General features: G+C 33.6%; 1 protein-coding gene across 1 annotated transcript in view; it reads right to left on the minus strand.

The window, feature by feature from the left end:
• LOC113925572 (transmembrane protease serine 11F) overlaps window positions 1-13,870 on the minus strand; it is a 101,275-nt gene that overhangs the window by 65,568 nt on the left and 21,837 nt on the right. The gene's annotated exons all lie outside the window — the stretch shown is intronic.

The following is a 13,870-nucleotide window of genomic DNA, read 5'->3' on the forward strand; positions in this document are numbered from 1 at the left end:
CTCAGGAATCCTCTTTTAAAATATTGACATAAGAGGGCGCCTGGGTGGCTCAGTTGGTTAAGCGACTGCCTTCGGCTCAGGTCATGATCCTGGAGTCCTGGGATCGAGTCTTACATCGGGCTCCCTCCTCGGCAGGGAGTCTTGTTTCTCCCTCTGACCCTCTTCCCTCTCATGCTCTCATTCTCTCTCTCTCAAATAAATAAATAAAATCTTTAAAAAAAATAAAAAAAATAAAATATTGATATAAGAGAAATTGAAGAGAAAATGCTAAATTACTAGAAAGTGCTTATCACTTCCCCTTCTATATAACACGTCCAGCTGACTGGATCTCTACTGGATCTATACCTTCTATGTCAATTCTCTTTTTTTGTTTTATTAAATAGCTTAACGGCCTCTCAGTAAATTTTCTTTTTAATTCAATTCCATTTCTTTCAACCAAAATAATTTTATTCATCCTCATCCAACACAATATGCTTCTTGAAATATAACATTCTGCTTCTTGTGACTGAGTTTAGAATATCTTTTTTTTTTTTTTAAGAAAGGGGGAAAGGTAGAGGGGCAGATGGAGAGGGAGAGAGAGAATCTTAAGCAGGCTCCATTCTCAGCATGGAGCCCCATATGGGGCTCAGTCTCACAGCCCTGAGATTGTGACCTGAGCCTAAAACAGGAGTCAGATGCTCAACTGACTGAGCCACCCAGGCACCCCTGAGAGAATATCTTAAGGGACAGAATTAACATGGTGTTAGTGACTGAAAAAATTCATAAACTGCTAAGCATACACTCTCCTGACAAATATTATGTGCATTTGTTGATGTATATATCATAGATACCAAACAGAATGTGCTATTCCTATGTAGTTTTTGGCAAAATAAATAATTAAATACATAAATATGTATTTTTTAAAAATGCAGTTACTTTCAATAAGCAGCCAGTGTTCTTTACTTAGCTTCCTATATGACTGACTGGTATGAAGGTTTGTATTTCAGTGGTATTTTGCAATCCAGTTCAGTGGGAGGAGGTATGATTAAGTTATAAGTGTCCTAGATAAAGGAGATCAACAATGTTCTCATTTGCAATTAATATAATCTGCATATTAAGTAAACAAAATTAACATGTCCCAGAATCTTTCTGTCACATTTCTGAAGGACCATGTGTGAAAGAGGTAATGAATAGGTTGGAGTGCTAGATTGGATACAGAGAAGATTAATTAAGAGCTTCTCATTCTCATTTTCCCTTCAAATGTTCAATTGCCTTATCACTGATGAATTAACTAAAATATCATGCAACCCAAATGCTATTTCATTAGATTTATACTTTTCTCAAATAGCCATTTTTTATTTTTTGAAGGTCTGAGTATATATTAAGTGGTTCACTGATAATTAATTCATCGCTATAATAAAATCATCTAATTCCTAATCGTTTAAAGGAAAATTATGTAACTGTGGAATCACATAAAATCACTGGATTTTAAGTTCTGAATTTTTTTCTTTTTTTTAACTTCTGAACTTTTAAAGAAATCTTACAAACTGTATATATAGTTTAAACATTGTAAATATCAAATTTTGTCTGTGTAAGAATACCTAGGATTCCATTATTGAATTTCATAATCTGATAGATTCTACTTCTATTTTTATGAATGGATCAACAGATATTTACTTCTATATTTGCATGAACATCCACTAATCAACTTATATTACATCTGGCTACAGATAAAACTCTAAAAAGGAATTACAGCCGGAGGGGCACTTGGGTGTCTCAGTCGGTAAAGCATATGCCTTTGGCTCAGGTCATGATCCCAGGATCCTGGGATCGAGTCCCTCATCAGGCTCCCTGCTCCGCGGGAAGCCTACTTCTCCCTCTGCCTCTCCCCCTGCTTATGTTCCCTCTCTCCCTGTGTCTCTCCCTGTCAAATAAATAAATAAAATTTTTTTAAAAAAGGAGTTACAACCAGAAAAAAAGCTTATTTCATAGCTATATGAATAATAATAGCCATATTTCATTAAGTATACTACTGCAGGATTTAGAATTCAGTTCCCATGTATTTTCTCCTATACAATTAAACAATTATGTACTATAAATGCAATATTAGTATATGAATCAAAGAAAATGCAATACTTGTAGGCAGATTCCATTCTAAATGTTTATTTCATTTACTCTAATGAATAGGTAACACATAATTAAAGCAGATAATCCAGTTCTAGTCACCTAGAACAACTCTTAATATATTAGCCTTGCATCAAAGTACATTTTATTTAAAATTTATTAAATAATTTCCAGAAAGACAGTCATGAATATAGCACCCTTTATCCTCATTAGTTTAGAGATATGCACATGCTCCCTAAGTTCCTGATCCACTTAAAAAAATTTTTTTTTGAGGGAATGTAGTTTGATCCTTGAACCTCAATTCCACTTTACAAATTTCACACATAGGGGTATGTATCTTAGTTTTTCTAATTAGGTACTAAGAATAGAGTCAGTTGGCTTTACTATGTTCCTTGATAATAAACTGCAACTCTACCTCAGCCATGCAAATTTCAAATAATGGAGAGCCCTGAGACAGTCAGGACAAATAACACAATTCAAACAGATCTACACAACACTACTAAAAAATTGATTCAAAGGCCAGAAGTTTGTGAACAAAGCCATTCTCAGCTAATAAGCTGTATCTTTCCATGTTACCAGAGTTTCATTATAAGTAATGTTAACATTTTTTAAAAGCTATTGTCAGCGAGAGAAAGATGACGGCTGACCAGTTAAGCAAATAGCAATAAAGAGAAATGAATGTTTTGCCATTTTTAAAGTAGTAAATACTGACTAAATTCTTGCTGCTCTTGTTGGACCAAAGGGTAAGGAACACAGGAGGAGTCCTAAACAAGAAATAGTTGCCCCAAAAAAGATGAATCATGAAAAGCGAGGATTCTAAGTTTATGTTTTCCTCTAAAGGGGACAAATTTCTTAAGTTGACTACTGAAAATGCAAAAAGGTGAAGGTACTTGTCTCAACTATTTTATCTGATAATATCCCAAGTACCCAATCATAATATGCCATGAGTTACTATTTTCTTAAAAGTGACATGATGTATAAGCAATAGAAAAATAAATTCATCCTTCCTCATTATATTGCCAGTAGCAGAAATGGTGGCCAGTAGCACTAAAGCAAATGAAGTTTGCGATTGGAAATGAAGGTGCAATCAGGGGCTAGTAGCCATCAAGGAGAAAGATGGTTAGAGAAGAGGGAGGAGAAGGCAGGTAGTAGGGCCATAATGGAGCAGAAAATATCACACTGACTTAGTAGAGAGGAGCGCTAAGATGGTAACACAGACAGAGTTTCGAGGTGGTGTCTATGCTATTATGTCCAACCCTGTCTTTAACAGGTCTCTACAACTCATTCATTTCTACACATATGACCCAAATCATGAGTTCAGTGTGAAAGATAGGAGTAACATAACGGACCTGATTTTTAAATTTATTTTATTTATTTATTGAGAGAGTAAGAGAGTGAGAGAAAGAGAGAGCTTGAACAGGGGGAGAAGCAGAGGGAGAGGGAGAAGCAGACTCCTTGCTGAGCAGGGAGCCTGACATGTGGCCTGATCTCAGGATCCTGGGATCATGACCCAAGTGGAAGGCAGATGCCCAACTGACTGAACCAACCAGGCGCCCCAACTGCCTGATTTTTAAACTACTTTTTAAAACTTTTATCAAGATGAAGCCATAGATTCTTACTTTTCGTATATCTTCTCTTATGATTTGACACTGCCACCTTGTACTAAAGGTATCATTCATATTCAGTCCTTTTGCTTATTCAGGTTTATTTGACTGATTATGAAAAGAAGTAGTGCAGAGAATATGCAAGAATCTGTCAATGGGTGTAAATGGGGGAGATACAAGAGTTAAGGCAATTGTTTGACACCTTATAGATCAAATGATTAACTGGATTTTTGTTTTCCCCTTTCTGCTTACAGTAGTGTATAAACACACCCTACAATCTGTTTGGCACTGGATTTTTTTTTTCTATTTTCAGGAATAAATTCTTGCCAACTTGCTTTACCTTTTCTCACCTTTTTGAGATGTGTGTTCAAGGTTGTTTGACGTTATTGTATCTAAGCCAGTGTTCTTTAGATAGTATGAAGGATTTTCCAAATGTCTTGATAGTTTCCTTAAATCATGTAATTTTAAAGTTGCATCAGTCATTCTTATATATATTTATATATACATATCATATATATATAAGGTATCATATATATTTATATATACATATATATAAATATATCATATATATTTATATATACACACATATACATTCTTATATATATTTATGTATACATTATCTTATATATATAAGATATCTTATATATATTTATATATACCTATATGTAAATATATATCTTATATATATTTATATATACACACATACACATATATCTATATCTTATATATATATGTGTATGTGTGTATATACACACATATATATATATATATATATATATAAAGATAAATAAAATAAGACCTGGAAGAGATTTGATTAGTTTGAACTATATGAAATTTCTGGTAGTCAGTCATTTTTAACCTATAAAAGGGGCAATTTTATATGGGTCCCAATAGTAGATCACACTACTATGTATTTTCTATAGTTATATTTTAAAATAATTTATTTTTATTTTATATAAAATACCTAAGTTGTGGGCTGCTATCTTTACCCAATGATAATGTTACATAAATTACTGAATGCTTCAAAGTAGACTGTTTTCAAATATTGAGCAGTAATAATTAATTATAAAATCTTAAAAACTTTGCAAAATAATTCAGAGACATTTAAATACATTTTACTACTGGCAACTAAGGGGAATCAGTTAAAAGTCAAGGTTTAGTCATATACACTATTGGAAAAAAATATAATGTACAGAATCCAAAACAGCAAATATCTCTCATATGTCTTTGAATTGGCTTCTCAACTTGGATTTCAAAGGTGAATGTTCCTGAAATGTTAAGGATTCAAATCTTCATAAATAATAAAACCATATAATGAATATATGATTCAAGAGTGTGAAAATTTTCTTGCTATTTTTCCCTAAATATCAATCCATTACCCTAACACATCTAACCCCATGGTACTCCAAAGACACAATATCCTTTTTAAAGACTACTGCAAATAACTGGACACAGCAAAACAGAAGCATTTTCTTGGTCAAGATACTGGTTTTCATCTTTTCCTACACTTGTTGAATAGTGTTAAGAGGGTTAGGTCCTATTTAGATCTTCACAAGGCTTCTTTAAATATAGTGGGAAAGTTTTTCAATATTTAATGTTTTCAAATGCATTTCACAAATTTAGCTTTCATTTGTATTTGGACAAAAGTAGGCTGTAGAGTGTTATCATATAAACTGAAAGTCTATTTTTTTAAAAAGCCAGCAGTTATTACTACCAGCATTATCACTGATTCCAGAAATTATTAAAAGAAATAAAGCTAAGTAGAAAAAATTTTTGGAAAAAAGTACAAAACCTTTACCTCATACTTATTACATTTTTAATTCATATCCATTTGTTTTAGTTGTTTACCATGTCTCCTCTAAATTGTAAACACCATAAAAATAGAGAAAATTTGTTATATTTTGTACATGTCTATGTGTATATTTGTTTATGTGCATGTGATATGTGTATATATGCACATATGATATAAACTCACAATAGATATCATGTGTATATATAATACAGTATATATGTATATATATTATGTGTATATAATGTGCTACTGGTATGTTATAAGTTAGAATAATAAGCACTTCTTGAATTAATAAATAAGTAAAACTTTAAAATCTAGTCTATAGGCATTTATCTGATGCTTTCATCTCTTCTACAATATATCCCTATCAGCACCATGGCATAAGTTTACTTCAAATGAATTCTCTCCACTATTTAACTTTTTATTTACCTTCTGATTACTATCTCAAATTATCTCATAGACCTTCTTGAATAGATATGTAATGAAAAGTAAACTCCGAGTTCTTGGGTGGCATAGGCTTTTGGGCATTGAACTCTTGGTTTTGGCTCAGGTTGTGATGTCAGGGTCATGAGATTAAGCCCTGCGTTGGGTTCCTTGAGATTCTCTCTGCCCCTCCTGCCTCATGTACTCTCAATCTCCCTCTCGAATAAATAAATAAATAAATCTTAAAAGAAAAAAGTAAACTTGAAATTTTCATTTACTCCAACTTTTCCTCTTTTCTTAGTCTCTGTTCTTTGGCTTTAGGTATATGTTACCATAAGTTAACAGAGAAATGTTGAGGGTCTACACTGGGCCAGGCAATATGTTTGGCACTGGGAATAGAGAGAGCTGTCTATTTAACTGTGGGCCATAACTGTAAACAAATAGTTAACCAGACAGAGAAGTGCCAACAGAAGTATATATAATGTTTACGTGATTTTTTTTTTTTTTTTTAGAGAGAGAGTGTAGGGGAGGGGCAGAGGGAGAGAAAGAATCTGAAGAAGGCTCCACGCCCAGTGCCCAATATGTGGCTTGATCTATTGACTCTGACATCATGATCTGAGCTGAAATCAAGAGTCAGAGGCTTAACCAACTAAGCCACCCAGGCACCCCTGTTTATGTGATTTTTTTTAACAGGATGGCTGTGCTTCAGGAATAATTAAGACATAAGATGTGAAGGGCGCCTGGGTGGCTCAGTTGGTTAAGCGACTGCCTTCGGCTCAGGTCATGATCCTGGAGTCCCGCGATCGAGTCCCACATCGGGCTCCCTGCTCGGCAGGGAGTCTGCTTCTCCCTCTGACCCTCTTCCCTCTTGTGCTCTCTATCTCTATCTCAAATAAATAAATAAAATCTTTTAAAAAAAAGAAAAGACACAAGATGTGAGGTAGGAGAAAAATTTCACAGTAATTTTGATTAGAATCTTCAAGGAAGATATGGGGTTTCATCAACTGTGAAAAGGAATTTTCATTTTAGGCAGAAGAAACAACTTGCATATGGGCAGTCTCCCTGCCATTCCTTTCATTTAGTTCTGCAATGGTACCAGAAAACAGTAGAACCACCAGACTGCTCTGGTCCACCCTAATGGTTCTCAATCGCAAATTTTATCATTTCTTCTTTGTGCTTAAATTTTTACTCAGCTCTCTTAATAAAGTTCAGAGATTTTGATCTGATACAAAAGACCCTCTGCAGTCTGACTAGTCACTCATTTCTTCTCATAATTTCCAACATCTGTTTCCCAGTGTATGTCGTGTCATGACCTTTGCAAGGGCTGCGTTCTCCCAGCCCAGGATCCCTACTTCCTTCTCCTCCAACTAATTTCAAATAGTTTTTTTTTAGACTAAACTCAATCATTGTACGTTGAGAGAAGCCTTTATGAGATTGAATGGGTATCCCCATAGCATTGTTTATACTTATTTTTTCACATTTGTCAGATTGTGCCATCAGGGTGTAGCCTCCTGCCACTAAAGTACCTATATTGCTGCTAACCATATCTCTTATTTCTGCCTCACCTGTGGGACGCACCAGATATAGGGACTAATGAAAAAAAAATCTATACTCTGGGATAACTTAATGGTTCTGTAGAGCCTCAAGAAAGTTAATGTCCTCCATATTAACTAGCTATTAAGTCTTTTGAAATCACAGAATTCAAGAGGACTTTAAGGCTAATGCAGTGTTTTTAAAATATTTTTGACCACGACCCACAGTAAGAAATGTTCTACATCACAGCAGGGAATGCACACATAATCATATATCTAAAACAATGGTTCCACAATACAATCCTTAGACTTACTAGTTATGATATGGTAAAAATATAACAAAATTAATATCAGATATTACTTCACATTTAATTTGACAAAGAAAAAACCAAAATGAATAATACCAAAATAAACCAAATAATAAAGCAATAAAATAGCTTCGTGCTTATCCACAAGAATGATTTCAAGTCCCATTAATGGTGACAACCCCTCCTCCATTTATGTTAGTATAAACTCTCCACACTCTACATATAAAAGAAGTGAGGTCTTGTAGGTAAGTGACTGGTCCAGACAAATGAGTGCAGAGCTGGATCTAGAACACATCTAAATCTCATGCTAGTACTCTTTCAACTACACCACAGTGAGAAAAACAGAACTTCTATGAAGCTATATCATCTAATTCATTCATTCTTTGAGACTGAGACTCTTTGCCCTTGAGCAAAATACCTTTACTAAGGAAGTCAATGAACCCACTGCCAACCTTTTTATCTCTATGGCACAATCCACTTTTTTGACAGAAGATGTATTAAAAATAATACTGATTTAGAATCCAATCAGAAGAGATACTTAAAATCCTCAGAATTATAAACTCTGGATCAAAGCTGATGAGGCTTCAACAAATATAGAAATTTCATGTGTCTGTAAAGATACTTTTAGGATGGGAAAGTGAGTGAATGGAGATGATACCAGAAGTTGGGAAGAGGAGAAGCAGACTGACATAAAAGCCACAGAATTCTGAGCAAAATGAGAATGAGAGAACTTCAAGTTCTTTGCCAGTTCTTTAAAACTGAAATTGTTAACATATCATAGTTATATGAATGTTTGTTATATATAAAAGTAATTTTTCTGTTTGCACAGTTTGTCTTACTCTGTCCTTATCTTAGTGAATTAGAAATAACACTTCCAGGGATGCCTGGGTGGCTCAGGCAGTTAATCGGTTCTTGATTTTGGCTCAGGTCATGATCTCAGGGTCTTGAGATCAAGCACCACATCGGGCTTTGCATTCAGCAGGGAGTCTGCTTGAGATTCTTTCCCACTGACCCTCCCTCCCACTTGTGTTCTCTCCCTCTCTCTTCTCTCTCTCTCTCAAATAAATAATCTTTAAAAAGAAGAAATAACACTTTCTCATATTTAATAAGAAGTATACATCTCATGGGGTGCTTGGGTGGCACAGTTGGTTCAGTGTCTGACTCTTTATTGCAGCTCAGGTCATGATCTCAGGATTGTGGGATCGAGCTCCATGTCAGGCTCTGGGCTCAGTGTGGAGTCCACTTGAGATTCTCTCTCTCCCTCCCACCCTGCCTCTCCCACTTGTTGTCTCTCCCTCTCTAAAATAAATAAATAAATCTTAAAAAAAGTACACCTCTCATATTTAATAAAAAGTACCAATAATATGCTATATCGTGCTGTCCTGAAAGGGCCTTTGGGGAGAAGCTCTATGCATGAAATAGATAGTCTTCCTCAGGCTCATGCTATTATTTCAGAGTAATTTAGGAAGGGCAAGAACACTCATTATGTAAGAGTGCTGGAGCCTACAGGCTTAAAGTATTATACTTCACCGAAGACAAAATCAAATGACTGTACAATTATAATGATCACAGAAACATGATTAAGTTTGAAACATCAGTCAGCAGACCACAAGGGAAATTAGTGTCTATAGAGAAGTCAAGAACCTCTTTGAGAAGCAAGGTTATAGACTAAGCAGGTGTTTGAATGAAATCACTCATATCAAATATTAGTTATTCATTTCTGAGTGTGTAAAATGATAGGCTAAAATTACCTAAATGTATATACATATACAAATTTATTTACCTTAAATTCATTAATTGATCAATTATTTTGTAGTTCAATTATGAGAAAATGTCACATACACTGTAGATTTTGTTAACTCAATAATTATTTAGATATTTAGATATGAATATTTTAACTTTCATCCTTTATTCATGATACATATAATCTTACTGCTACCATACTTTTTACCATTTAGAACTAAAAATGAAATTCCAATAAACTCTCCTTTTATATTTCAAGTTTTCCCAGAATATACTTCACAAAGCAATATAAGACAAAAATTTATAGCAAGCTATTAATCATACCAAAGAAATTAAACTATTATAAATTAATCTTTTGAAGCATAGGTTTTTCTAAATGTTTTAATATAATATAGATAAATATATTACTGCACATCATTTCTATTTCTATTATTTAGAAAGAATCATGTTGGCTCCTGTTGTTTAAAAAAACTTCTTGTATGTAGAAATAGCAACAAAATAAAACTAATCCAAAATACAGTAACAGACATAAAAAACAAACAAAAACAACCTTTATTTTTAAAGCACTCTCCACCAGCCAACATTTGACCTTTGTCTCAGGAGTTGTGAACCTCTGTCACTGATGGTAACTCTGACTGAGAAAAGCTGAGTACTTACGCGTACATCATGGACCCAGGACTGGGGCAGCTTCTATCCAGTCACCATCTGATCTCTATCAGCCAGGTCAGGGCTGGAAGGCTGGAAAATAATGAGAGTCACTGGCAACAAGAAAGGAAACAAGCCCAACGGGTTTAGTGACTGAGATCTGCAGTCCTGATATAGCCTGATAAGAACATGATCGATTTTGTACCAGCTAGTTCAACACAGTGAAGTAATTATTAATACTTCACAGCACAGAGAAGCTCCAAGCAGTGGATGGCACACAACGTGCAACTGCTGATGATTCAGAAGACCACACTTTTCCAGTTGGGGAGGTATGATCGGCATTGAGGTGTGGCCCCAATTTGTTTAAAAAAAAAAACAACAAAACATTAAAGTACATCAATGGTACGTCCTTCCTCATGAGAATTGTTATGTCTCTTCCCTTTGAGGGAACCATGAGGTATAGTGGTGTGGTAAGGACCTGAGCTACGGGTGAGGCAGGGTGCTTGTCTCTACCATCTTGGTGGTGTGACCCTGGGCAAGCTGCTTAGCTCATTGGGACTTATTTTGCTCAAAAGTAAAATGTCAGGACTCTATTAGCTTTTTCTACTGCTGTCCATTTTAGTTCTAAAGATCACAGATTTTATTGAAAGAATTTTTTACCCCCAAAACACAAAAGAAGAATGTTAAAAAAAAAAAAAAAAACTTTTTCTTTTTCATCATTAAGAATAGCTTAGGGATGCCTGGCTCAGGTCGGTTAAGTGTCCAACTCTTGATTTCGGCTCAGGTCATAATCTTAGAGGCCTGAGACAGAGCCCATGCGTTGGACTCTGCACTCAGGGAGTCTGCTTGGGATTCTCTCCCTTTCCCTCGCCTTCTGCCCCTCCCCCACCCATGCACCCTCTCTCTCTCTCTCTCTCTCTCTCTAAAAAAAACAAGATCTTAAAAAAAAAAGCTTAGTTCATCTTAATGGTGTGTGAATTCCTCAGTATTTATAAATAGTGGCTTTAGATAATTGTATTTTTTCACAGAGATTTTGGTCTGAATATATGAACTTCTAATGAAGATCAGTAAAGTTTCAGCATGAATATTACAATTTTAAGAGCTGCTTTTAAAGGCTTAGAGCCAGGAGATATTACAGGAAAAAAAAAAAAACTTTAAACATGCATCTTTGTTGTTCTTACAGAGTACCTTTATCTAAAATTAACATTTTTATTATACTATTCCACAAAGTCATTAATATGAAATATATTTCCCAAGACATTTTACAAATGGAAAAACTGAGCCAGATTGTCAGTTAGTATAATCATCAATAATATGACAAAAAGACATATAACAATATAATTTTGAAAAGGAATAAAAATTTCTGAAGAAGTAGTTCACAAAACTTACTGAATCACTTTACCTATATTAAAAATTATAACTCAATTTAACATAAAGTAATTTTATTCTTTGGAGATTTGATTTTTTCCAAAAGTAAAAAAATAATAAAAATCTAACAAAAAGAGTGCTAGAAAAATTGTATTAATTTTAATATATGACTGTAATTTATATATTGTAGTACAGTGTTAACGTGAAATTAGCATCATATAAATATGCTTTTAAAATGGTTTTAATGTTTACATTAAAATATTTCTCATTAATAAATTAATATATTTGTGTAAATTATTATTGTAATTGTAATTTGTTAAATTTTATAAAAATATTCTCAACTCTTAATGTTAGTAAATAATAATACAGAATAAACTCTGTGGCTTAACTGGAGGAAATTATGCTATGTAAGTACAAGAACCAAATTTGAGGGTTCTGGAATGAGATGTGGTATGCATATATTTCTTACATTCATAAATATTAAAAAATAGAGGTTCAACTGTTTCCCTCAGGAATCTTTCTTCCTATGCCTTTCTCTCAAATTATCTTCTTTCTGATTTTGAAAGTTATATTTATTTGATTGTTTTGTTTTTTTCCCCTTCTTTCCCTTTTGGTGAATATATAAAATAACTCATCTTTATTCTCTGAGGTAGTATCTTTACCACGGTGGGGTGGCAGCACTCTAGACCCCTGGGTAGGATGGCTGGGTTCACTTCCTGGGTCATCAACTAACTGTGTAAACTCAGTTTCTCCCTTTGTAAAATGAGGATACTACTTGTGCATAGTTTAAATGAGAGAATAAATGTAAAGGACTGAAAATAGTGTCTGGTTCATAATAAAGCCCACAAAAATATTAGGTACTTTATCCTCTCCAACTCTCATTTTTTTCTTAGATTAGTGCTATGTTGCTAATTACTTTCAGTGAACTTCAAAAGTGGTATTTCCAAACTACTGTTCATATGGTTTCTCTTTCAACAATATATTATGTCTGCACAATTTTTAAATTTTAATTAAATTAATTTTAATTGTAATACATGTTTAAAGATATTGATGTATTAGGTTCTAATTAATGCAGCATTTTTGGATTCTTAAATGAATGTTCCTTAAAAAGCTGAATAACTATCAGCTAATTCTGAAGGTTGACAGACATTAGTTAGTTATACTACAGAAGTGAAATTACTACATGTGAATTTTATTTCATTGGTTCTTAGAACCTTCAGCACACCATGCTCCATGTGTGCAGGCACAATCCTGGTTTCTATTGCTGCATTGTTGGTTGATTTATTACCAGTCAAAAGACAATAAGTATATGTTGCAAAATGTCAATAGGGAAAGTCAATAATAAGATGACATTACATCATAACATCAAAGGGAAAATTAAGATACTCCCAAACTGGTCATGTTTCTTCAGTTTCCAAAAAAAAGAAGGGAATAGGAAAAAGATAACTTTTAGAATAGAATCTAAAAGGTTTGTAGACATTTCTATGTAATTGCAGATTTTATAATAAATTAAATTTATGAACTTAATAGAGTTATAACAAAGAAATAACTTAGCCTCATACTTACTAATAGCCTAAGGTTTGAGAAGTGGCCTTAAATTCTATCTTGCATTTATTAAGGCAATCAGCATACTATTTTGCCATTGAAGAGAGAACATAAGGGGATTTAGTGGAGTATTACACCTTCCTGAGTATGAAGACTGTCAAAGGGTGATTACATGGAAGGAAGAGGCCAACCTCAAGGGTGACAATGAATTCTATGGACTAGAATGAATGTATCACTGACCTACGGAAAAGGAGACCAAATTGAATGGCCTCTCTTTAATAGATTATAAGAACTAATAGATGTTATTTGCGCAGAAAACTGAGGTAACAAAAATTGGAGACACTCTAAGATCAGCTCATTTACATGTATCATTTCCTTGTGCTCATTAAATTATGGAACTGAGAAAATCAAAAGATAATATATGTGCTTTTTTTTTTCATTTCAAGGAGTAGATCTTGGAATTTTTTGAGCCAGTGTGCAAGCCAAACTTTTTTTTTCTCAGATCCTAATTGTTTCTTTTAGAAAACTTTTATTTGTAAGCAAAATATATATTTTACATATAAGAGAAATTATTTTATTTCAATATAAATAGCTTAATGACTTCATTAAATCCATCTTCAAAGTTGTAGACATATTCTATTATCATTCAAATACAAAGTATTAAGTGATGTCTTTGCTGATAAATATCTGTATTGTCTAAATCTATAAATCTAAAACAATTTATCAGTCTCTATATTTAAAAATACTGCCGCTCAAATTATTTTACAAGTAATTATAAAATATATTTCTGCATTCTTATATGTAGAG

The sequence above is a fragment of the Zalophus californianus genome, chromosome 2, assembly GCF_009762305.2.
Source record: "Zalophus californianus isolate mZalCal1 chromosome 2, mZalCal1.pri.v2, whole genome shotgun sequence".
Lineage (NCBI taxonomy): Eukaryota > Metazoa > Chordata > Mammalia > Carnivora > Otariidae > Zalophus > Zalophus californianus.